The 25,096-nt window shown below is 43.6% G+C and overlaps 1 protein-coding gene and 2 long non-coding RNA genes across 5 annotated transcripts in view; 1 reads left to right on the top strand and 2 right to left on the bottom strand.

Moving 5' to 3' along the window:
- EPHB1 (EPH receptor B1) overlaps positions 1-25,096 on the bottom strand; it is a 474,027-nt gene that overhangs the window by 178,817 nt on the left and 270,114 nt on the right. The gene's annotated exons all lie outside the window — the stretch shown is intronic.
- Positions 1,285-6,386, bottom strand: LOC125753427 (uncharacterized). Its single transcript, XR_007405264.1, has 2 exons — positions 5,817-6,386; positions 1,285-1,653 (listed from the first exon to the last, which is right to left on the bottom strand). It is a non-coding gene; the product is annotated as an uncharacterized LOC125753427 (long non-coding RNA).
- Positions 6,360-9,525, top strand: LOC112660980 (uncharacterized). The gene is made up of 3 exons (XR_003137354.3): positions 6,360-6,629; positions 8,382-8,521; positions 9,056-9,525. It is a non-coding gene; the product is annotated as an uncharacterized LOC112660980 (long non-coding RNA).

Raw genomic sequence — 25,096 nt, 5'->3', positions numbered from 1 at the left:
TATAGTGATGTACAGGTTCCCTGGTATCATGGTCACCTGGTATTGGTGGCTGAGAATCAGAAGTGGACACTGTTCCTTCTCTGAGAGGCTAGTGGCTGATAGGTGGGCTACTGGTGCTAAGATGAGGGAGATGGAAGAGCTGTGGGCCAGGCCATTAGGGATGTGATGGAGAACTCCAAGTGAAAGAGCACCCAGGGAAGTACTAGGTGTTTCCTGCTTTCCTATCCTCTAGGCTACAAGAAAGGTGCACAAATGGGGATAGAGAGAGACTCCCTATAGGGAGGGGTAAATGAGGCCCATTTTCAGACCTGGGCCGTGGAAGTCTCACCATAGAAATGCCAGCACTCACCCTTGATGGCACCTACCAAGTGTCGGCTGGTACCAGGTCTTGACTGCATGGGCCCATTCATCCTCAGAGTTGGGCTGTGCCACTTGCTAACTGAATGGTCACCATGGACAAGTTATAGACACGTAACCTCCTCACACTTTGGTGTTCTCATCTTCAAAAAGTTGGAGTCATGGTATCAATTCCATATGGCTGCTTCAGAAACAACCAGGCAGCACTTAGCAAAGGGCTGGCCCACGGGACTGTTCACTAGATGTGAGCCAGCATTATGATCGAGTCTTTCCTAAATATGTACCCCAAAAGGCAGACGAGATGTAGGTGCAATATGTTCTTTGAAGCGTTATGCATAGTCATTTTATGAAAAGCAGCTTCAAACCAAATGTCCAACATTATGGAAATTGTTTTGTATAGGATATTATACCCAAAGGTAGACAGCCAAATGGACAGCCATTAAAAATAAGGTTCATGATTTTTTCTATCAAAATGCTTAGACTAGATTGTTAGGCACAAAAGGATAATAAACGAGAAAAAGAGGATACCAGTTAATAAACACACCAAAATATTAACAGCGTTTTGGGTACTATTTTGCCTACTCCTTGTTATGTTTAACTTCTTAAATTTTTGACAGTAGGCATCTGTTAATTACATATTTAAAAGATCTTAATTTACTTGAGTAAAAATGAAAATTGAGAGCCAGAGAAATATTATGTAGAACGTAAGGCATGAGGAGCTATAAGGCAATGGGAAGCATAAGGATAAATGGACGCCTTTGGAAGGAAGCATCTCTAAAATCAGGAAAATACCCAGAAAGGAAAAGATAAACCCATGCAGAGAAAAAGAAAATTGAATCTATAATAAATTTGAGTTTATAAGGAATAAATATGCAGTGTTTGTGGAAATTGTGTTGCATCTGGAAAAAAAAGAACGATAAATATGTATATGATGTAAATCTTTTATGATAAATCTGTGAAGACCCAGTGAGCTCACATCCATGCTAGCTGGTGCTGTGCAAAGTCCTAGATTCCCTGCAGATGATCAGGGTGTTTGCTGCAGCAATGGCAAGTTCAGCTGGCCATGCTCTGAAGTGCTTGCCCTCCTTCACCTGTGTGGGACACCATACTGCCCTCCAGGACAGAGGGAAGTAGATGCTCAGCTCATAGCACTCTCATCCTGAGTCTTCCTAGTATCTTTCCAGAGCTCTCTGAATTTTCCTCTTCACCCCTGGCCTTCCAGGTCTTCCAGAAACACCATCCTGCTCCAATTCCAAGTCAACTCCCCATGCCCGGAACAGACCCAGGATTTAAAAGCTGAAAATGGAAAAGAAATGATCTTTACTAGAAACAAATTTTGTGCTCAGTGCTTGCAGAGAACTGGAGACCCGGCAGGGAATGAAACAGGTGTGGTCTCCTTGAGGTTAAGTGAATGCCAAGGTACCTTGTGCCATGTCAGATCCCAAGCAGGTTCCTCATGCCTTGAATGAATGAGTGAGATAACTTAAAAATTATTTTCTCCACTGTGTGAGTCAGGATGCTCCAGAGAAACATAAGCAACAGAGTGTGTGTGTATGTATGTGGAGAAAGAGAAAGAGAGAGAGAGAGAGAGAGAAAGAAAGAGAGATTTTAAGGGAATTGGCTCATGCATTATGAAGTCTGGCAAGTTCAAAATCTGGAAGATAGGTCAACAGCCTGACGACCCCGGAAAGAGTTGCAGCCTGAGTACAGAAATAGTCTGCTGGCATAATTCCCTCTTCTTTGTGGGATGTCAGTCTTTTTTTCTTTTTTTTTTTTTAAATTAAGCTCTTCAACTGATTGGATGAGGTCCACCCACACTATGGAGTGTAATCTGTTTTACGCAAAGTCTACTGATTTAAATGATAATTTCATCTAAAAAAAAAATACTTTCACAGAAACATTTAGAATAATGTTTGACCAAACAATACCGTGGCCTAACCAAGTTGATGTAATAAATTAACCATCACACCAACCTGATTCTTTCACAGATGAGAAAAAAAAAGAAGAAAAAAAAAAAAACACGTCCTTGGAGACAACAAGACTTGCTCACAGAGCTGAGAGAGCCTAAACTCAAATTCAACCGTATGTCTAAGCAATTTCTCTCTTCCACTCTTCTTAAATAAAAGCAATTTTTCTCTTTTATTTTTCTCTTTTTCTTTCTCTAAACAGCTTTTCCCTCCAACCTAGAAGTCTGATTTCCAGAGTTTATTCAAATTCAGAGACCATCTATCATTCTGAGACATTTTCCAGAATCTCCAAAAATATTCAATCAACACACAGCAGAGATGCATGCACCCTCATCAGCCCCATTCTGTGAGTTCGGTTCAGCCTCTGACCCACAGTCTTCTTACATAACCACCGTCTGAGGTTCACTGTGACCAGGGCTGAATACTGACTGGCTCTTTCTGCAAGGATCTAGAATTTTTTTTCCTAAAGGCTCCAACAGGACCAATTCCTGCCTGCCTCGGACAGATTAACTCTGCTCTGGCAAGGGGTTGTGCTAAACTATTAGGTTGATCTGTATGAAACTGCTGATATTTGACCTACAGAAATAGCATTTTCATATAGTTCAAAAAAAAATGAGCTCATTTTTTCCTGGTCAGACCTCACCTTCCTCAGTGTCCTGTTTTCTGTGGAAAGAGAATCTCCGCTCCCTCAGTGGACAGGAATGAAAGATGCTGTTATTAAAAACAATCTAAAGTGATCTGAGAAGTGACAGCATCTCTTAGAGCAATGAGGTAATGCATCCAGCCTGCCTTCTCTGCTGTTTAACTTCCTGACAGGAGGCACAGAACGTGAACAAATTGATTGTCCTGTACAAAGTCAAGTAAATAAATAGCAATGCTTAATGCAATCATTTTCCATATTGCCTCATCAAAACCCACGCAGCCAAAGCCATTTATGAATTACGTAGGCCTCTACCGTTGTTATCTTTCAGCAATGTTGCTCTCAAAGATGCCTGCAGGGGTGGGGGGGGGGCAGGAAAGCAGGTGCTAATCAATCTTGAGGCTGTGATCAGACATCATTTAGAAAGATGACAGCTTGCTTGAGCCATTCCTAAATTTTCAAGAGAGAACCACCAAGGGACTAAGTCATTAATGCAGAGATAGGAAGAAGGCTGGGTCGGGGGAGTTATTATTAGAGAATAACTACTTTGGTGCCTCGGTCCTGCTTTAGGTTTGCAAGGAAAAAAATAAACTCTGGGAAGAGTGAAGATGATGGAGGACCCAGGCCAAGAGTAGGCTAGAATGAGATGATCCTTGCAGTCTAGCATCTAGCTTGTTGCATTTCTTACTTCCCTTCCTTCTGGCCATTCTTGAAGTGAGGATAATAGAGCCCAGAAAATCAGGGATAGAAGGACTCTCACGTGTGGTGGTAGACACTTGACTTATTTCAGCAGCAGCTAGGATGGATCAGAGGCTCTGAGGAGATACTCCTGCCTGAGGTGAGGCCCATAGCGGCGAGGAACAAAAAGCATGCCCTGATAATTAAAGGCCACTTACCCTCCCATGTAGAAAGGATGCACCCCCAGGAGAGCGTGCCCACAATGTAATTAGGCTGTGGTACGATGACACAAATATGAAAATGTCAGGACGTTTTAACAAAGATAAATTCATTTTCATTTAAAGGGCTGTCCTTTATTATTCTGTCCTTGCCACTTTGGGGAGTGGGGATGAAGGTGTCTTCTCTTGTACAGAATTGACAAGGGCTATGGACGGTCATTATATTTCAGTGGCTTCATAAGAGTCCCTATCTAACTCAAAGTTTAGGCTATCAAGTCAACACATAAGTCAAAACCCATAGTCTAATCCTAGAAAGCCCCCTCCAGCAGCCCGCATGACAGTCACGCATACATGATAGCTTGTCTGCATTCCTGCATCATTCCCTCTAATTTGTTCTTATGTCAGTCTGAATACACGCAACAGAAAACCCACTACACTTGAGCTTACACTCACATTGTGAATATTATAAGGGAAGGGGGAAGCAGGCTTCACTCCCAGGGTGAGGTCCTTCAGGCCGCTTGTCCTGGGGTACCGTCAGAAGCTTACAGCAGAACAACACCTAGACTCAGGCCCATTCAGCTTTTGTCCCATTTCAGGTTTCCAACCAGGAAGAACATGGAACACAGAGTTCCAAGGTCTAGAAGTCAGCCCATGAGTCCTGAATTTCTCACAGGCAGGGGGAATGGCTTAGTCACCTCTGCCCCTACATAGAACCTTGCACAAAGTTGGTGTTTAGGGCTGTTTGATCAATGAATGAATGAAGGAAGGAACAGCCAAGTCCTTACTCCTCTCTGATCACATGTTGTGGGCTTAGCGACCAAGCCCACAGGGGTAGGAAGGAGGAGTGAACCGACTTTGTGCCTCCTCACGAAGCTGGAAGAAGCAGAAGCCACAGAAGTCCCATAATCAAGGGCTCCTCAGCCCTGCTATGGAGGCCACAGGCCCCAGAAAATGGGACTAGATCCCACCATGAGTATGCCCATGGCAGAGCTGTGGGTGTGAAGACTTGGCTACCGTGCCCCCTTATTCCCCACGGCACCACTTCAAATCTAAGATCCTCTGCCCTCGTGAGAGGAGAGACTTTCTAAGACTTGACAAAAGACAGACTAGGGAATGCTTCCCTCCTCTCTTCCCCTGAGACCTCAATCTGCAGTCACACTTGCCCTCCCTAGCACCTCCCATCAACCCTTAGAGAGAACAATCTTAAGTTTCCCCATGCTCCCTCTTAGAGCCATCGCTGCACTGTGTAGTTCTTCCCTCTGCTGATACAGTCTGGTATTTGCCACCTCCACGTATTAACTCCTTCCATAACCCTCGAATACCCATCTCCCACCCAGAGCAGCATTCTTGACTATGGCACTACTGATGTTTGGGGTCAAATAACTCTTTGTTGTCAGAGGCTGTCCTTTGCATTGTAAAATGTTCAAGAGCATCATCTCTTACCACTATCTGCCTGCACACCCTCCAGATTTGACAACCAAAAGCCAAGTGGCCTCCTGGGGGAAAAGGGTAAAAAATTGTACCTGTTTGAGAACCATCAGTCTAGAGTAAAATGCGGCTGCTGCAGGGTGTGGATAAATGTTTGTTAAGGGAAGGAACACAGAAATGGATAAATGAATGAATGAGTGAATCAATGCACAAGAGAGGAAGCATCCTGCTCCTGGGGAGCTCCGGGTATATAAATTGAGAGCTACAGGCAGAGACGCAGTTAATAGGTCAGCCAGTCCTACTGGGACCCTGAATCCTCAATGGGCTTTTGCTGACTGTGCAGTTTGATGCATTTCCAATTAACAAGAAGACTTGCAGATGTCAATGGACCTTCAATAGGGTCACAGGAATGGGGCCTCTGATAAGCCAGGCTGCAGAGTGTGACACAGGGAAGCTCAGGCACCTGTCTGCCAAGGCGTGGATTCATTTCCTTTGTCAAGTTTGCAATTTGGAATGACAGTTTCTCACCTTCTGTCTTCCCCAGCTGCCATTTGCAAAGGTTACTTGCTCTAATTTGCTCAGAATTTCTCCTCCCTTGACCTCTCTCCAAACTCCCGCTTCTCTTCCTCTCTCTTCCTCCATCAAGGTCTTTTTGGGAGATGACTACACTGTTGGGTGCTGTTCCTTATGGAGGTAGGACCAGGGAACCTGTACTGCTATGGGTCAACAGACTTTCATCAGGCAGGGAGAAGGAAACAGAAGGCATGAGGGCCTGGCCACACACTGTCACTCCTTGGCTTTCTGGGAATCTCTGTTCTCTCTCCAGCTCAACTACACTCTTCATCCTAGGTTCAGGGCCACAGAAGGTGAGCAAGGGCTAGGGCCATGGACAAGAAAATAGCTGTTGAAGATGTAAAACAGTCTAGGCTTTCTCATCCTTTAAGGTAAGAATAGGTCCTGCTTAGTGAGGGTTTAGGCACTGCCAAGCATTCTATGATTATTATGTCATGGAATCTGTCAGCAACCTTATGGAGTTAGAGTTCTATTCTTCATTTTACAGGAGAACAAAGGGGATATAAAAATTCTCAAGTTTAAGGGTGCATCAGAATCACCTAGAGGGCTTGTTAAAAGACAGATCTCTGGGCCCTGGCTCCAGAGTTTCTGATCCAGTAGGTCTGGACTAGGGCCTAAGGATTTCTATTTCTCAATTGGAGGATTCATACCTTAGGCTAGAAATCTAGTAACTTAACTTAAATCGCACATTTGCCAAAGAGCAGATATGTACAGGAATCAGGTCTCTTGGATGGTAGAGCCTGAGGTCATAACCTGGCATTATTTCAGGTAACCCTGTGGGCCAACAGATCCCATTTTTATAGGTGGAGAGACAATCTAAACTCATTAACCCATTCACTAAATATTTACCAAACATCTATCACATGCCCTGCCATGTGTGAGCTGTTGGGTATGACACAAAAATATGAAGCTGTTCTCTGTGAGCTTACATGTCCAGAGAGGGAGAGAGGCATATACACCCATACTTAAAGTGTAGGTAGAGATATTGCTCAGAAAGAACAAAACATTTGTTAGAGTAGCCATTCTCTCTCTCTCTCTCTCTTTTTTTTTTTTTTGGTTCCAGGGCCCCTTAAAATTCTTAAAAATTATTGAGAACCCCAATAATAAATTTATTGCATGTTCACACAACAAATTTTTATTTAAAAAAACCTATATTTTCAAAAAAGGTAAAAAAGGCTAGCAATGCTTTATGGTTCTTGCAAATCTCTTTATATTTGACTCAAGATAGCTGGATCCTTACTTATGCTTCTGCATTCAATATGATGTAATATGTCATTTTGACTGATGATATATAGAAAATTGATAAAAGAGAAAAAGAAAAAAGGAAACAATGTAGAGAGAAAGTTATTGTAGCCTTTTCAGATAATTGGGGATATTTTTCTTTGATACTACATTAAAACTCAATAAGTTTAGCTGTAATGTGGAATCTTAAACCTGATCAATGAAAATTATGCATTCAGGTTGTATTAAAATACATTCATCTATTTTGAATTTTCTTTTTTAAAAAGATTTTATTTTTTTTTTATTAGAGAGAGAAAATGTGTGTGTATAAGTGGGGTGAGGGGCACAGGGAGAAGCAGGCTCCCCGCTGAATAGGGAGCCCAATGTGGGGCTCAATCCCAGGACTCCAGGATCATGACTTGAGCCGAAGATAGCTACTTAAAGACTGAGCTACCTAGGTGCCCCTATTTTGAATTGTCAAAGCAACTTTTACCTAAGCTTGATTTAGTCACATCCCATATTGCTTTTTGGCAAATATTAGTACATTGAGTTATGAAGATCTTCTAAATGTTGACACATCATACAGTATCAAAAAATATATTCATTAATATTCTTTTTAAAAAATGGTAAGCTATCAATTTTCCTAAAACTCCAATTTTACTTGAAAGCTCAAGTTTTATCATTAGCAACCAATACCTTCAGTGTTTTTCATTGGAATGGTAAGCTCACTCCTCTTAATTTTCAATGCAGTATCCAAGTCTGAACAGCCCTAATTTGTGTGTCTGATGTTCTTGCAACTGAAAATTATGTTCCTTGAAAAAAGTGACTAGTTTGGGGGCACCTGGGTGGCTCAGTTGGTTAAGCATCTGACTCTTAGTTTCAGCTCAGGTGGTGGTCTCATGGGTTCTGGGATTGAGCCCTGCATCAGGCTCTGAACTCAGCAGGAAGTAGGTTTAAAGATTCCCTCCCTCTGCTCCTCCCCCACTTGCTTGTGCATGCATGTTCTCTCTCTCTCTTTCTCTAGAGTAAATAAATCTTAAAAAAAAAAAAAAAAAAAAAAAAAAAAACGGAGAAAAGTGGTTAGTTCAGCTTGCAACTCAAATAACCACATGAATGCTTGTCCTTGAGACAACCATAATACTTCAGGATGTAGAAGTATTTTATTTTATTTGAACTTACCATTTCATTGCACAGAAGGTTAAAATGACATGTACTCAAGGGTCAAGGTGTAAATAAATTACTAACTTTTAGTGCTTCATCAAGGCATTCTTAAGTGAAACTGGCATTGGTTTTTTCTAGGAGTTTTTTGAGTGATTGTTGGTAAAGGACAGGATGACTACCAGTATAGTCTGCTTGGGCAAAAATTAAAAATACCAGCTTCAGGCAGGCAGATCCAATATTCATCCACCAGCCATGCAAATATCAACACAGTGAAACAGGTAAGTGGCATCAAATTTTATTATGAAGATAGCTCTGGCCTTGAATTCCTCCTAAAAGAACCCTGTGTGGGAATGGAGGTTCGTGGAGCACGCTTTGAGAACCTCTGTACCACAGCAGCTTAAATTCCTCAGCATTTCTCAAACATCTCCTAAACACCTACCTATCTTGTTCATACTCAGCCTTGCCTCTGAGATGTCTCAAGAGATTAAGCACATCAAGGAAAGAAAGCACGAAGGTAAAAATATAGGGGAAAAACATTTCAGGAAAGATACAGTCTATACTGCAATGCAGGCAGTAAGCATATAGTTGAATTAAGCAGGCAGCTTAATTTAGCTTAAAAGGCATCACTTTAAAAACAACCAAATGTGTTAAGACATTACAGACCCAATTAATATGTTTTCTAATAATAATCAGTACCATTTGTTAAACATTTACTAAGGGAAGAAGACACTGCGTTGAGACCTTTGCCTATGTTATCCTGTCTGATCTTTCCAACTAGCCTATGAAACAAATATAATTACTTGCATTTACAGGCCAGGAAGCTGAGGCTTGGGGAGGTGAAGTGATGCGCCCCGTATGGAACAGCACAGCAGCAAATAAGGAAGCAGAACTGCGATTATGATCTTGGTTCTGTCGACCAGGAAGCCAGCGTTCTTAGCTCTTCGGCTCTGCAGTCCCTTGGGCACGGCTGACCACACGGCGGAGCTGAAGTTACTCTGCTGCTTGCCAGGGGTGAGATGCTGGCCTGCATCCTCTGGGACTGCCCCTCAGGGCAGATGCGGGCACAGCTGCCCTCCTCCAGGACAGCCCGACTCTGCCACGAGAGGACTCCCGCTCCCTTTTCTTTGGCCCAGCAGCAGCAAGCTGCCACCGACCACAGGGCCCTGCATTGTACTTGTACACGATGTACACACACACACACAGAAACGTCTGCCCCTTGATCTCCTGGGGGACCGCGGCAAATACAGGCAACAAATATAAGCAGACCTCTTTTTGTTAATTAGTGGTTGGAAAGTGAGACGAATTCAGTTTTAATTTCCTGATAAATTCACTACTCAGGACATAGATTGCACAAAATCTGCCTTGCCAATCTGTGACTGTCCTACTCACTCTCGAGTGAGTCTTTGTCCTCCACCCTCAGCCAAAGGCTGCCTGGAAGAGTGGAGTCTCGGGGAGACCCCCTAGGCAGGACTGGCTTGGGCTCACGGGGAAGCCGACATGCCCCATTCTCAGTGCTCCCCACTTCACCATCCTCCTCCTGCCCTGGGCTTTGGGCAACGTACAGGTCAGCCCCTATCCTACTTCTTCCTCCAAAAGGCACAGACTCAGGAGAGGACCTGTGGAGCAGGGTCTGAGTACAGGCACCAACCAGCCTCAAGGCATCAAGCATGTTGGAGGCAGCATTTCCATGGATGCACAAGGCTTGAGAATTTCTGCTGTGGAGATGGAGCAGAAATGAATGGAGCATGGTAGAGGGCAGGGAGTCCTCAAGGCATCCCAAATCAGACAGAGACAGATGCCTCCCCAGACAGGGAAGTCAAGGGAGAAGGTATGGAGGGGCACAGGGAGGAAATGAGAAGACCTGATGCCAGGAGAGTTTCCATCCCAGGCCTTGGCCCCAGGGCAACCCAGGTGCATAAGTATGTCTCATGGAGGGTTTTGCCTTCTGAGTCTAGCCTTGATTAAGCTTGAGCCTGGTTTACTAACAGTTAAAACATTAGAGAAAAAAGTACCCAACTGTATTTAGGGACTCAGATATTCCATATTCCTTTTGAATTGAGAGTAGGATATAAATAAGAAAATAAAATCTCAGAAGTCAACTTCTTTATCTCTGATTCAGTAATCTAGCATTTGCTATTTGGCATGGAGAGCTATTAATATGCTTAAAGACAGGGCATTAGGGGAGGAGTCATGAGGCTTCTCCAGATCAGCTGAAGAATGCACTTGCTCTTTGGACAGACCAGATAATAAGGCGCACCTTGCCTACCTGGGGCCACTGACCTTGATTCAAGTGAATTTCTTGAGAGGAAACAATCAGCCCAGTGAAGACTGTCTTGCAGACTCAGCAAACCTCAGGTCAGTGTGCAAGACCCTACCAGCACTGCAGGAGGAGGGGCAGTCCTTAGGAAGGGTCCTGGATTTGCCAACAGAATACAGGCTGCCTACCCAGTTTAATTTGTGTTTCAGTAATTTTTATTTTTAGTCTAAGTACATCCCAAATATTGCATAGGACATGCACTGAAAAATCATTCTTTGTGAGAGGTCCGTTTGGGACACACTTCTACTAAAAAGCTATCAGTCGCTTATCTGAAATTTGAATTTAACTGAGGGTTCTGTATTTTGTCTGGCCACCCTATCATCATGATCTCAAATGTTAGGCTTCAAATTTTCACATTCTGGATCATGATATCTTGTAGTCCGGAGCTTCCTTTCCATTTTCAGAGGAGTGGCCTTGTTCAAGGCTATGAAGGAGGCTAAGATCATGGGGTTCTTCATCCAAGACTGGTTGGAAGACTTGCATTTGAAAAATTCTATTTGAGGAAGTGGCTCTACCCAAAGGCAAAGACCAGCACATGGGCCCCAGAAGGCTCCCCAGGCACTTCACACTTCTCAACACCCAGTACTCCTGGGCCATACAAATAAATTCCAAGGATTCCCAGGGGAAGGATGGAGAATGAGAGGCAAGGCGATATTCTTTCTAGGGAAGAGACAAGGAGGAAGGAAATTATAATTGTGGCTCCAGAGTTTTAAGTAATTCAACCAACACATGCCCTCCATGAGGTATTGAAGATGGATGCAGCCTTTCCCTCCTGGTTTACAGAAACCCAGGGAAGGGGCCCTAGGCAGTGGAATGCATCCCCTACCAGCAGGGAACATTTTGCCACAAAGGAAAATCCCCTCTGAGGGGATTCATTAAATAAAGTCCAGGCTGAGCCTTTCCTAAGGGGCTCCGGGGCCTTCTGCAGCTGGATGCTCACTAATCCCCATAAAATTCCAATGCAGTAAGAAGGGGAAGGAATTATAGATGTAAAATTGTTATCAGGAGGATTCAGGCGGATTTCTCCTCGTCCACTTCCTCTATCTCCTCCTCCTCCTTGTCAAGCTATTAAAAATAATGCCTTGCATACATAGAGTGCTTTACAGTCTAGAAAGAGCTTTCTGGGCATTACCTTTGAGGCTGGACAGCAGTGACCTGCTTGGACCCTGACATGGTTCCCTGAGCCTTCACAGCTAGTGCTCCAGTGCTCCTTACAGCCACATCCACTGGCCTGAACCCTTCATCCTCCACTGCTCCCCTTTCACACACACACACACACACACACACACACGCATGTACATGTGCCCGTGCATGAGCACATGGGCATGCCCGTAGATGCAGATGTGTCTCATCCATAAACTCTGTGTGGTTCCTTGTTCCTTGGAGGTTGGCACATGGGCCTCTAGTTCACAAATATCCCCAGACCCAGGACTCAGTGTCTTTGGGTCATCCTTCCCTCCTTTCACCACAGGTCCCCAAAAGGGCAAGCCAGGCAGCTCTCAGGACATCATAGTGCATGTGGGGGGAGCCATTCCTAAGGCATCTTTGCCTGAGAGAATTCTGGCTTACTGAAAAAAGTTGAAAGGATAGCTTAGATTTACTGCATACCTATTACATGCCAGGCTCCTTATACCTTACCATGGTGAATGCTTCACAGTTCTGAAAGGAGGGGAGTGTTGCCCAGTTTTATAGGTGTTAGAACTAAGATTCAGAGAGGATCAGCATTTGCCTAAGGTCACACAGCCAGAAAGTGGCTATGCTGGGACTTGAACCCATGAAGTCAGACTCCAAGCTCATATTTTTATTATGTTTAAAGTTTTCATGAGTCAGGAATTAAGACAGAGATTGGTGGGATGATCCTTGAGCTCCATATGGCACTGAGCAGTGTCCCTCAGTGGTATTCAGTTGGTGGCTGGACTGAGGGAGCTGGAGGCTCCAAGGATGGCTTCACTCACCTGCTGGCAGCTTGCTAGGACTGGCTGGTAGGCTGCTCTCAGCTGGGCCCATCTCCCTTGGTCTGCAGTGTTGGGGCTTCTCCATGTACTCTCTCTAGCATGGTAGCTAGACTGTTACATGGTGAGGCCAAGAAGGAAGCAGTATATGTTCTTAAAGGCAAGGTTTGGAAGGGGCAACTTGTTGTTTTTGCCACACTCTGTCTGTCAAAACAGCCACAGGGCAGCCGAGATTCAAGGGGAGGGTAATTAGAAACCATCTTTGCACGGGATGAATGTCTAAGGATTTGCTATCATCTCTATTCCACCACAGGTGACTAGTAAACCCACAGATGTTACATAAGCCAGGGCCTGGCAAGGCTACCCCCTCCCCCGGAGCTACAAATGGCCCACATGCCCCTCACATCTCTCCTGGTAAGGGTGACGGGAGGAGCATGCTTGCACAAAGGGATCACCACCCCAGAGCTCTTATGATAACACCAGATGTTCCTGAGGCTCTCAGGCTGGGGGATCTGGTGAGTGTAGACAATGATGATGACAATAAAGGGGTAGGCCTCATAAGGGCCAGACCAGAAAAGTATTCCAAAACTAACTACAGAATTCCTGTAACTCTTCTGCATAAATCATCCACCAGTCAAAGGCTAAGGAAGAGAGCCAATGAGGCCTGATGAAATCCACCATTCATGCAATGAATTAATGAGTACCCACTCCATGTAGACATTAAAATCCACATTTCAACCTTGTATCTGTTGGCTCCTTCCTTTTCAATGAATGAGTACAAAATAGCCAGTCTACACAAGTCAGCACCATGAGGACTGGGTAAGGGATGAGACGCAGCTGCTCTCCCTGGCCAGAGGTGAGGCAACTGAATGCTCTGAACCTCAGTCTCCCATTTGTAAAATGGACTTGGCCTACATGATTTCTAAATCCCTTCCAACATTTTGACGTGGGGAACCAGTGCCAATGACCTTTAAAAGCCAAATATATGCAAAACCAGTCATTTTCTCCCTTAGATACTAACAAGTGCTTCTATGCATATTCATCCTCAAAGGACATCCCCTCGAGGGGCTGAACCCTCTCCAGTTTTCAAGGCCACAACTATGAAGAATTCTAGCAAATCCTCCCGGAGGCCAGAGTGTCTCATCTTACTATTCATCCCATCTCATGGAGATTTGAAACAAAGAGCGAACTTTTCATCTTCAGTGTGCATCTGGGGTAAGGAGATTGAGTTTCAGAATGATTTGCTGCACTGAAAATCCTCTCTTCCTTCCAGGCCTGAGAAGTTACTCAGGCTCTGTGGTAAAGTGCTAATTCTCTCATTAAGAGGCCCGGTGTGAGGTTGGAGGTGTCCCGGGTCAGGATGCAGCCCCAGAATGTCTGATTACAGAATAACCACCCATCCATCTTCTGGGAGTCCAGTTACCATCCTAGAGCCCCTGTCCTGCCCATTTGGTATGACATTCCATTGCCTGAACCAATCAAGGGAACAGAAGGCTATGTTTATGGCTACATCATGACTGCTCATCAAGCCTAGTGCACACTTTTGTGAACCTCTGCAGCTCTGGATCCCAGCCACTTCAATCCATTGCTATACCCTCCTCCAGATCTCAACTGTGGAATCCACTTTTGGGTTTCTGAACTGGCTGTGTGTCATTAGTAAGACGTGTCATTCTAGAAGTTTCTTAAATAGGCACAAGGTCCTCACTAACCAGAGAGGTTAAGGAACTTATCCTTAGTTCAGACATAGTTTCACAGGAAGGCAAGGGCAGGACACCTACCAGTTACACTGTCATGGTGGCTGAGTTAGGAGGACCCTCCACAGGTCTAAGGGCGGAGGTTAATATTAGTTAATATGAGGTAAATATAGCTAAACCTAAGATGTTCAAGCCTACAGGGGACACATCTCTCCCAATCTCAGGGCACAATAATCTGTACACTGCAGGATACTCACATGGTAGACATGGCACAGAGTAGTAAAGTGGCCAGGAGCTCCTGACCTCATAGGCCATTGAGCTTGCCACCCCATTCCATCCTAGGCAGTTTGGACAGGTGTGTGTGCCAATTTCAACACTTCCTCGATTAATTTTCTCCCTATCCAATTCAAGCAAGCCCTAGCCACTTGGTTGGACAGGTCCCGGACTTCCTTGGCACTATCCCCCTATACCTATACCCTTTTTAAGTATAATATGGGCCTAAGGCTCTGATTCTTCAGAGACAGGGCTCCATCAGCCTCATTATACTATTCATTGGCATGAATATTCATGAATATTCATGCCAATGAATAGTCTATCTTCCCCATCCAACAGTGGGCTCCTTGGGGTCAGGAGGAGCTTCTTGCCTGTGGCCTCACCACTTAGCCTAGAGCCCAGTAGCCACTGGAGGATACTCAGTGGATGTACATGGAATCAGGGAAAGGATGGAGATGGGTGGCTGGAGAGATAAATGAATGCTAGTTCCCAGTGGGATTTCCATGACCCATGTCCCTCCTTTCTTCAAACCTGTAGACCTGGCTATACCAGATACTTTGACAAATATCAGGCACCAACCTCCTTAGGGACCAATTTTCTCTTCTTTGTATTATAGCAGAGCCCTGGCATGTTACCAATAGGCCTCCACATGGGCCAGTCATCTGACCCTTGCCATAAGCAAATATGTTTTAGAATGGCCTATGACTCATGCATCATGCAAAGATGTCTCAAGATGCAGGAGATGCTGAGACAGTACTTCAGAGCTGATGGACACCAGGCTTCCAGCTGATCCAGCTTTTCCCAGAAACAAGAGCCAGGCCCATGTGATGCATATGAAAGCCGTTGTGGGGTCAGCAGGACAGTCCTGAGTGGGAGACCATGCCCAAACACAGAACCTGCTGGATTTTAACCACTTTCTTGAATTACTCAAAGACGTGCACACTAGAATCTACTTTAAGAATAAAAGATTCCCTAATTGAAGGTAATTTGCTTTCCCAGTTCCATTTACCATTCATGTAATTATTGTAAATACTGGCTTGGAATAAGAGACTTTTCTTTTATTCCCATGCAGTTCTAGCATTCCCTTCTGTGGAACTAGGCAGTAAAATCCCAGCTCCATGGGTAGGTAATAAGCCAGTCCTTCTCAGTAGAAAGGGGTCGTAGACACAGCTTTAAGCATAAAAAGACACCTGAGACCCTTAACAAGGGTGACATAGACTTTTCTGCAGCTTCCCCAAAGAGAGATAGATGTGAGAGGGAAAGAGAGGGAAGAGGGTTGTTTGGCATAACTCAGGCCCATTCTGTGAGCAGCAAACTCTAGGGCTCAGGCCATGTGCTTCCAAACCCCAGTGGAGTTAAAAGAATGAGCTCAGAATATGGGCATAGAGGAAACAAGTCCAGAGCTGGCCTAGAAATACCTGGGAGCACTCAGCAGGAAGCGGAAGTGCCCATGGGAAGATCCTGCCAGCCTGGATAGTATGTGAAGCCTGGGCCACCATCTTGGCCTCCGATACACAGATTCTGTTCTCCTTCAGCTGCACTGGTAGCCTCTCTGTCAGTCATCCTGCTTCTTTCTGGCCGTAAGTCCTACTCAGGTCCCACGAGCAGGGTCCATCCATAGGATCTCCTCCATGAGCGGTTTCAAAAGGCACCCAGTGAAAAAACATTGCACTTACAAACCAGCTATAGGGCTGAGGCCCCCCATATGCTTATATATCCACAAGCCCCACTCTAGCAACCTTAGAAAGCACTGTTGCCCAAAGACACAACAGCTGCCTTGATAGGGTCACCTGATCTCCTATGAAGGGCCTCCCTGGGCAAAGCCACCTGGCAAGACCTGGTCAGGGTCCCTGTGGCTGTGACTCAGAGCTGAGCCTTGTCTAGGCCCTAAAGCTACCAATTCACCACAATCCACCTGCCCATTTCCTGCTCAGGGTTCTGGTCTCCAGTCCTTCCCCAGGCAGACAGCAGTTGCCTCCCACAGCCTTCGGAACCTGGCTACAAATGCACAGCCAGGAGCCCGTGCCCTCTCACTAGATTCCCAGTCTCCCCAACTCAGGAGCCTCCCCATGAGATCCTTCCCAGCAGACCTAGCTGTACACCCCTGCCCGCCTGCCCCTTGCCCTCCCCCAAAGGCCACTGCATATTTTATCTCCAGTGGACCATGAAGGTCTGAAGGAAGCAGGATGATTTATCAGAGACATAACCACACAGTTGAAATTGTGTCAATATATCTTTGCATAGTGGATTCTGAAGGATGCCCCCTATTTCTCTGGTAAATCATATACATTTAAAGTCCCCCAAATGCTTAAGTAGATATTTATCCAGTAAATCAGCTCAGCTTTGAAGCGGCTCATTTCTTTCCTGCAGAAATACAGGATATAGTTGCTAACCTTGTTTTTCTTTCCTTCTCCGAGTAAGGAAAAAAAAATAGAAGAAGAGGAGCGGAGAAATGAAATTCTGAATAATGAATGTTTAAATATTGACGAAGGTTTGACACTAATGGTGTGAGGGAGAGCGCGCTGCACAATGGCTCCTCTGCGGCAGGATCTACAAAGGGAGGCAGTTTGCTAGAACCTTTCAGGCCCCTTCCAGCAACTAAATTCTCTGAATCTGTGACACGTTATTGAGTGCTCCTGGGCCAGGGCTGGAGCACACAGGAATTAGATGGAACCTTCTTGATGCAACAGGAAAGGTCTAGTGATTTATTAGTCTTCATTTCCGGATTCTCTCTCTCTCTCTCTCTCAACCTATTTGCAAACAATTTATTCAGAAACAGCAGTTCCTCCTTTTTAAAGGATATTACTCTGGTTTGAGCTATTTCCCACTTCCTAGGAAGATATTAAGATACATTGTGAATAAGGATTTACGTGTATGAATCCTCAGTGCCAGGCCTGGCTCTAAGTCAATGGTCAAAGGTGCTTGTGGAACCTCCAACCCCTGGTGTACCTTGTGTTTTTCACAGGCACATTCCCCAGAAGGCTGAAAACAATCTGCCCACTTTATAGCCAGAAGGGCTGAGGCCTAAGGACTCAAGCAGCTGTCTTGCACATGTCCTGCAGGGTTGGGGCTGATGGTCAACTCTGGGAACTCCAGCAGCTATAATGATGGAAGCTCCCAGATGGAGCTGACCTTTCCCAGAAGTTACTGCTGCCCTGTCTTCAAGGTGAGCTCTGGGCTTGAGTTCTCCGAGTATTTCCTTCTGCCTTTCAGCCAAACCCGCAGTAAACCATTCCAGATTCTACCCTGATTGTCACCTTGCAGGAAAGGAATCTCCTGCAATACCCTATCTCAACACAAAAGGAATCCTTCTCGAAGTTCAAAGCCCGGAGGCTCTTATTCCTTCTTTGGTGACAGCCTCAGATTCCTCTTCCCCGCCCCACTGTGTTAGTCATGGTCTTCAGACGTATGGATTTTTGCCACCAAAACCATCTATGTTCAAATCTCTGACTCACACACAGGTTTCTCTTGGCCACCTCCTGGAATCTCAGTAAATGACAAAAAGCAGTAGAAAAGGTGTGAGTCCTCATGGATAAGGAGCACCAGGAAGGGGACTCAGCCTACAAAGGTCTGCATACATTTTTGGTGGGAGGAGTGAACACTGAATTTGAGATAAGGGCCACGATGTCCACACCTCTAAAGGGGTCATGTGAGTGGCTCGGTCACTGGGTCCCCCAGGGGCATGGTTCTCAGAGAGTGGAGGTGAGGCGTACAGGCACAGACGCCCCTGCTCCAACAAAGAAGCAGATAAATAAAGCACAAAGTGTACATATATCACACCAGCAATGCACGAAAGTAGCGCAGACAAGTCCTAGCACTAACTGTGCAGCGGGACCCAAGAACGAGCAGGATGGACACAACATGCTTTCAGGATGGAGGTGGGAGACACTAAGCACCTTCTGAGCATTTGGGAAATGATCTTGGTTATAATTGGACAGATTTGGTTGACTCCATGGAAAGAACATAGGTAGTACGCAGAAAATCAGATAAATGAAAAAAAATGAGGAAACCATTAATCCCAGATTTTATTAAAAAGTGTACGAAAAAGAAAGTCACCATATGCTCCATACACTACTCTACTCAGCTTGGCACTGAAAAATAGCTGCATCCATATAATGATGGGAGCAGGATATAACTTTTACCAAAAAAGTTATAGAGATCGACACAATAAATAAGCATCAATTCTCTACTGCACACGTATTACATCCCAACGTCACATACATAGACCCAAAACATTACAGACAAGTAACAGATAGAGCAATAGAAAGATGTTAGGAAAATAAAAGAAGAGGAAAAATGTGGAGAACAGCACAAGAGAGAGCCATATCCTTGGCAACCAAAAGAGAAGGTCTAAACTGGCATCAATAAGTAGCATTATAAGAGTATGATTTTTAAAAATGGAAGTAAATATACGAAGTAGAGCAAAGTGTCAGGAAGCAGGATGGGGTGGCGGAGGTGGGCAGGAGATTGGTGTTCTTTCATTTTGGTACAAACTGAATTTTTAAATCCATCACTTTGGTAAAAACAAAATTAATTCAAAAATGCAAAGCTGCCATTCCCCCAAGCAGGCCCGCCACACCATGGAAGAGGAAGATGCTAATCCGCATCACCCCCCTCCAGGGAGGGAGAGAGGGAGGCCAAACACAAAAGGAGCCCCCAAACACATGTTCTGCTCTGGCGAGGGACAGACATACGTCCTAAATTCTGGCGACACCCATCCTTGTTTCTAAACCATGCCGCTGAAAGGTTTCAAAGAAGGTGGCTTTAGCAGATAATTTGGAACTTTCCCTCTCCGGGATTAAAATAGACGAAGTAAAATCACATTTCACACAACCAGAGCTGCACTAGGGCCCTGTTTTCATTCTAGTGCACAGTTTGTGACATGAAAATAAACAATACTGGAAAGGAGGTGTTTCTGTGTTTTTCCCGAGTCTCTTGAGATGAAGTTGGGCAAAGGGTATGCAGCCAAACTGTTTTTCACACCATGCCTCGACTGAGTCTCACACTTCTTTGCATTTAGAGGGGATTTTCATCACTGCCTGGTTTCAGAATTGACTAGGTGTAGCCTGCAAGCTGAGAGCTCAGCTCAGTCGTCATTAGCGCATGTGGCCTGAGAAAAGTGTCATCGGGTCTGGAGGGGCTGCCCACGGATTTAAGGTCGCAGAGGGCCATTTCTCCGTGTGGCCCAGAATAAACTACTTCACTGGGCATCCCAAATCACTGTCTGAACCAGTGATATATATATATAGTCACCCAAAAACACTAGCATTTATATTAAAAAACAATTCCCCTAAGGAAAAAAAAATGTTTTTAAAGCGTTTGAGTATAAAAATGCACAGAGTGAGAAAATCCAACGCAAAGGAGAACTGTGAAAAACAGTGGCTGGCCAGCTCTGCCTGTCCCAGGTTCTCCCAGGTTCCCACTAAAGACCAGGGAAAACCAGGCCAGTAAAAACTCAAATGCTACTACATAAACTACAATTTGATACAGTACTACACCTTGAGGGATTTCCACCAATTATAAAGCGTGGGAGTGGAAGTGAAAAACACAAACCAAGGCCCACATATATATTTTTGCTTGAGCTGGAGCCCAGCTGAAATAAGGGAGGTTGTTGGGTTCCCGCATCTGAGGTCAGAGCACACGTTCATGCCACTCTCTGTTGTGGAGATTCTCCACGGGGGTCCATTTTGCCCCCTAGGACATAATGTCTGGGGACATCTGGAGCTATCACAACTTCAAGGGAAAGGAAGCTCCTGGCATGTAGCGGGTAGAGAACCACAGATGCTGCTAACCATCCTCAGATGCACAGGATGGCTCTCCAGAGAAGTGTCTAGACCAGGACATCAACGATGCCAAGGATGAGGAAAACTGCTGCACTGCCTGGGAGATGTATTTGAAGGCAACGAGAATGCCTGTTCCCCCATCATACTGCGTCTCTCTCTCTCTCCCTCCCTCTGTCTCACAGAAATACACACACACACACACACACACACACACACACACACACGCATGCTTCATACTCCTTACTACATTAGGTGCAAAGGCCCTAATAATGTTACCTGAAAGAAGTTTTAAAAATCTACAAGCATTCAGGCAGGAAAAGAAGCAAAAGCAAAGCAAAACCAAAAGTGAGCTAACCACTGGAGAACTAGCCTCAGATCACCTCTGCAACAACACAAAAGCAAGAACAGAAAACATCAGACAACAACACCCGCTGAGTTTTGCAGAAAGTGGTTGTGACTTGAAATGTTATACTCAACCAATCCAGTACATGAGTACATGGTCTAAATGTGGAGCCATGGGACGCCGGGGGGGCTCAGCAGTTAAGCGTCTGCCTTTGGCCCAGGGTATGATCCAGGAGTCCCGGGATCGAGTCCCGTGTCAGGTTCCCTGCATGGAGCCTGCTTCCCCCTCTGCCTGTGTCTCTGCCTCTCTCTCTTTCTGTGTCTCTCATGAATAAATAAATAAATAATTTCAAAAAAAAAAAAAAGTGGAGCCACAAAGCCATTTCAAAATACGCATGAACTCTACCATTATGACATGTATCTTTTAGAAGAGAAAAAGATTACTTGAAAACATACTCCACTGCCTGAGTGATGAATCAAAATGAAGCATTCCAGAATAGGAAGCTGGAGGTGAGCGATAAAACCCATTTACATGTAAAGTTCTCTGTAGTATTATTGTAAATAATGAGAATGAGAGAAAACAAATAACATAAGTAATAAAAAAGGGGACACAACCACAGACGGTGTTTTCTTCTTGTCTAAAAAAATCCCTCTATACCAGACTTGCTAATGAATTGAAAAATCTCAACAAATTGGATAGTTTTTCTGGAAAGTGTAAATTATCAGAGTGTGACAGAGGATAAAACAAGAAATCTGAGGACAGAATAAAATAAAAACTACTGAAGTTGATATCTGAAAAATATTCCAAGACTAAATACTTTTACAGGGGGAGTCTTTTAAATTTTTAAAAAAATAGGTAGCTCCATGATTTGTTGACACTATATATTGTTATATATTATAGTTAATATTATATGTTATCTAATATTAGATATTAAAATATATCTCAAACTCCAGTCTGGAGGCACCTGGGGGGCTCAGTTAAGTGTCTGCCTTTGGCTCAGGTCACGATCCCAGGGTCCTGGGACCCAGCCAGATGTTAGGCTCCCTGCTCGGTGCGGAGTCTGCTTTTCTCTCTCTCCCTCTGCCCCTCCACTCGGCTCATGCTCTCTCTCTCTCTCACTTACTCTCTCTCTCAAATAAATAAATAAAACCTTAAAAAAATACTCACCTGTTTTATGAAGTCAGTAAAACCTTATACCAAAATGTACCGATATAACTAAAAAAACTAAAATAAAAATGTGCACGAAAATACAGATGTGAACATCTCAATAAAAGCACCATGTACCAAATACATCATGCACCAGGGCCAACTAAGATTTATTCTTGAAATTTAAAGTACAATTTTATTATTTTTATTAACATTAATCAAAACCGCATGTCAATTGAGCAACAAGGAAAACAATATGCTCTTCTTAAAACATACTGAATATATTCTTCTTTACTATTCTTTCAAGTAAATATACATTATTTTTCGTCCTAGTTTTCTATTTTAAACTTACGCTATCCTTAATAATGAAACAACTAAAGTCAGTTCCATTAAAATTAGAAAGAAAATGAGCTTGTTCCCTTTCACTAATGTTTTACACTTTTCTGGAAGATCAGACTAAGGCAATAAGAAATGAAACAGAAATTAGAGATGTTAACTATTAGAAAGGAAGAAATAATCATGGTTTCAGATAGTATGATCAGACACAGAGATTGCAAAGCAAACAACTGGAAAATATCTTATAATTAGAAAGAGGGTTCAGGAATGTAGACCATTACAAAGGGGAAAAAAGAACCTTCTTTAATATTAGAAATAGCCACTTTTAAAAATCTGCTCACAACAGCAATAAAAAATAGCAAAAGCAATCAAAGACATAAGAATAACCCTAAACTGTGGCACCAAAATGAAGAAAATTAAAAACATTACTAAAATATATAACATAAGATTTGACAAAATGGGAAGATGTGCCCCTGGACAGAAGACTGAATGTAATTAATTCCTAAAATAATATTAACTTGAAAATATAAGCAATGAAATTACTAGTGGCTGTTTGGTCTGGGGAGAGGGGAGGCACTGCTAAAAAGAACAGAAGGAATTTCGAAGAAAAAACTTCTAAGATCTCCCGGTGGAAGGAGTAGGGCAAGGAATTCAAGTCTGTAGAAAGAAGAATAAAGAGAGGTAACTCGTCTAATAACCAGCCTGTCTGCCGTTTTACAACTGTTAGAATTAAAATGCACAGCACTGGTGCAATCATCGATAAACAGAGCACTGCAACAGAAGAGTCTTGAAATAGACCCAACTACATTTAAGAACTTAATAAATTACAAAGGAAGCAGTACAAGTAAATGGGGTAGAAATGCACCGGGACAATTGGCTATTGGAAAAAAAATTAAATTAGACTCTCACCCTATTACTATTTACTAAAATACATGCCAGGTGGATTGAAGAGTTGGTATAAAAATGAAAGCCATTTAAAACAGGACCATATCCATATATTACTTTGAGATTTAATTATTCTAATGTTTTAATGAAGCATTAAAAAAAAAAAACTCGCAGAAAATATAGTTGTAAATTTAACTGAAGGACATTGTAAGCATAAAAGCCCTGAGGAGAGAAGGGGGTACATCACGAAAGGCAAGCTCAAAACATTTAGTACATAAAAATTTTAAACTTCTACTATTAAAAATCATAAGCAAAATTGAATGGTGAATTGAGGCGCTAAGACCTGCTACAACCTTGAAAACATTCTGCTAAGTGAAAGAAGCCAGTTACAAAAGATCACATATTGTAGGATTCCATTTATATGAAATGTCCAGAATACGAGTAAATCCATAGAGATAGAAAGTACATTAGTGGTTGCCAGGTGCTGGGGGAGGGGCGTTGAGGTGAAATGGGGAGTGACTGCTGATGGGTATGAGGTTTCTTTTTAGGATGATGAAAAGGTTCTAAAATTGATAGTGGCGATGGCTGTACAACTCTATGAATATTCTAAAAACCACTGAATTGTACACTTTAATGGGGTGAATTGTATGGTATATGAATTATATCTCGATAAAGCTGTTATAAAAAATGTAATGGCAAATAACCAACTGGGAGAAATATTTGTATTGTATTTGTGAAAATATGAAGAATCTTCATGTAGAAGGAACTTTTAGGAATAGCAAGGAAAATGATGACACCCTATTGGAAAATTGGGCAAAATCAATGAACAAATGACAAAGCAGCTCAGGAGCAGTGTGTATTCTATCACATTAGCAGTGATTTACGAAAAAGTAATGCTCAATGCAGAAGAAAGTGCCAGAACGAGAACATTCTCTTCTAGTGGGGCAAAGCCTTCACCGGGAGACTCTGCTGGAAAGCAACTTGGGATCTACTACCCGGATCTACTACCAAATACATATCCCCTCTCTTCCACATCTAGGAATCTGTCCTCAAGAAATAAGCACAAAGCGCCCAAGGATTTATGTATGAGGGTGTTCACAGCACCATTATTTGTGGATATTTATAATATCTACAAATTAGAATGAACATCAGTGCCCAAAAGGGGAGAAATGGTTAAATAAATTATGAATCAGCCACAAGGCTGAATATTACGCAGCCATTAAAAATGATGTTTTCAAATAAATTTAATGACAGGGAAAATGATCACAGTGTAATGCTCAATGGATGAAGGACATAAAATTGCTTACAATATGATCCCATACACACCAAATGCTAAAATGAAATACACCGAAGGGCTGGCAAGAAAAGATCTCTAGGCAGTGGCATTCTGGGTGATTTCCAGTTTTTCTTTATATTTCCCGTATTGTCCTTGTTTTCTACAATAGGCACACTTTACTTCTGTAACTTGAAAACAAAAAAAAAATGATATTTTCTGGAATATTCATCTGCAGATATGCCTTTGGCCAGAAGAGATGAATAATGGCAATGCAAGTCCTTTAAAAGCCTGTATCTGCTTGGGTACGTACCCCTCCCCCACTTCCCTTGCCCCAGGGAACCACAGGGGGGAGGCTATTTTAAAAGGCCACCCACCCTCCTGGAGGCAGCCTCACCCTTGCTGACCAGGCTGTTAGTCCTTGTGACCTGCTACAAGCAAACACCACAGACTGGGTGGCTTATCAGCAACAGAAATGTATTTCCTATAGTTCTGGAGGCTGGCAGTCTGAGATCAGGGTACTGGCATGGTCAAGGGAGGGCCTTCCTCCTGCCTGCAGACTTCTCACTGTGTCCTCATGTGGCTGAAGGGATGAGGAGAGCTCTCTGGGGCCTCTTTTATGAGGATACTAATCTCATTTATGAGGGTTCCACATTCAGGACTAACTGCCTCCCAAAGGCCCTATCTCCTAATCACCTTAAAGTTAGGGTTTCAATATATGAATTGAAGGGGGGGGGGACATGAATATTCAGACAAGAGCACTGACTAAGGGCCCCACTGACTAAGAGCCCCCCATTCATATGCTCCAGTTCATCTAGGTTTCTGTCCTTTGTGGGGCTGAGTCCACAAAG

This window comes from Canis lupus, chromosome 23 (assembly GCF_003254725.2).
Source record: "Canis lupus dingo isolate Sandy chromosome 23, ASM325472v2, whole genome shotgun sequence".
NCBI lineage: Eukaryota > Metazoa > Chordata > Mammalia > Carnivora > Canidae > Canis > Canis lupus.
This window is presented reverse-complemented; position numbering and strand designations above follow the sequence as displayed.